This window comes from Ictidomys tridecemlineatus, chromosome 14, assembly GCF_052094955.1.
Source record: "Ictidomys tridecemlineatus isolate mIctTri1 chromosome 14, mIctTri1.hap1, whole genome shotgun sequence".
NCBI classification, from domain to species: Eukaryota; Metazoa; Chordata; class Mammalia; order Rodentia; family Sciuridae; genus Ictidomys; species Ictidomys tridecemlineatus.
This window is the reverse complement of record NC_135490.1, coordinates 18,562,302-18,564,080: the sequence shown is the minus strand read 5'-3', so window position 1 is coordinate 18,564,080 and position 1,779 is coordinate 18,562,302.

Genomic DNA, 1,779 nt, shown 5'->3' with positions numbered 1-1,779 from the left:
TTGCCTTACAAGTTACTATAAAATTAACTTATTTTGTTACAAAATTAACTTATTTTGCTTGTTGTCATCTGTGTCCCTCAACTCAAACTTATCTCCATATGGACAGAAGTCATTTTCGGTTTGCTGCACTGTTGAATCTTTAGTGCCTAGAACAGAACCAGGCACAGAGTAGACAGCATTGGTTAGTTAGACTACAAGTAAACCACGGTCTGAGACTGCCTTCATGTGCCTGATTCCCCAACAAGCGCCCCATGTCTGTTATTTAGCAGATGAGTATTAACACTTGTTGAACTAAAAACAAGATCAAGAAGCAGTTAGCATTGGATTCTAGTACAGGCTCCATATTCCTGACAGTATGAAAAACAGGCCACTCACTTGAACAAGTGCCCTGATAAGACATCAGAGGATTTCTACATAAATTAGGAAGACTGAAAACCTACATAAACAGGTGACAAGGTACCTCAGACAAAGTCATAGGGAGTTGCACCTGAGTACAGTTGAGCAGAGTTGTTAATGTGTAGGAGTTGTTCGTTTGGGCTTAGGATATGTTCTTTTCTTTTTTTCTTTCTAGGATTAAAATGAGTGTTATTTTTTGTTCACAGGCTGTACTGCATCTGGAAAGTATCAAAACTTCTTCAGGTAATAATAATAAAAAAAATTTCATGAGATTATTCTGGTCTATTCCAACTTAAAAACCTAAATTGCCTGAGGGCTAAAAGCTGGAGAATTGAGACAATTTTTCACAAAATAGAGTAATCTGATGGCCTACTTTTAAAAGAAAAGGTTGATATTTTTTTACTCCTAGCATACAATTACCCCTCTCCAGAGAGCCTTCTTTAAACTGTCTTAGCATAAAAATTATATTAAACTTGCTTTGAAGTTGGGAGAAATGGGTTTCTCTAGTTTTTTAATTGGTGTTATACTGCCACCTAGTGACCATAAAATGTGTGACTCACCTACACAGCGGCTGGAGGCAATATCCTCAAGAAGCTGATCCCATTTGCCAAGGTCCCTTTCCGTTAGTGGAGAGGGAAGCTTGCTAATGCTTGCTCCTTACATGTCCTACAATTTTTTATAAAATGAATTTTATACTTGTTATGTACCAAATAGGCAACTTGTATAAGCAAGTCCTTGCTAATAAGTCACTTTAATTGGACCTAAAGGAAATATCCTATTTAGGGGATATAGTCCATTAATGTCTCTTCTCCTTCTGACTTCATAGCAATAAGGCAAATGTTTCAGGTCCTGTGGCCTCAAACACTTTCCTACTCAGTACAATGCAAAGTTTCTGAGATGATCATGGTAAAGGGAAGGCAAAAGCAACTTCTTTCCATTTGATGCATGTGAATAAAAGAATTGTAATGCATTCCGCTGTCATATATATAAAAACATTGCTGCTTATTTTCTAGCATTGACTATAATCATGAAATGCCTAAACTATGTAACCTTACTTATCTTCTAATAAATTTACACTATTGGACCTATCTGACTCTTCATTTAGTTTGTTAGTTGTCAATGGACTGTATTTATTTATATGTGGTGCTGAGAATCAAACCCAGTGCCTCACATATGCTAGGCAAGCACTCTACCACAACCCCAGCCCTTATCTGACTCTTAATTCTGTAAAAATGGGTATTGAGTTCTTGTGAGTAATTTTTTTAAAAAAAGATCATAAGATTATCTTCAGGATTAGAATAGACTCTGGCATATCCTACACAACCATAAACGCTGGCGAGAACTATTCTCTTTCTCCCAAATAAGCCCAAACTTCTAGATGTT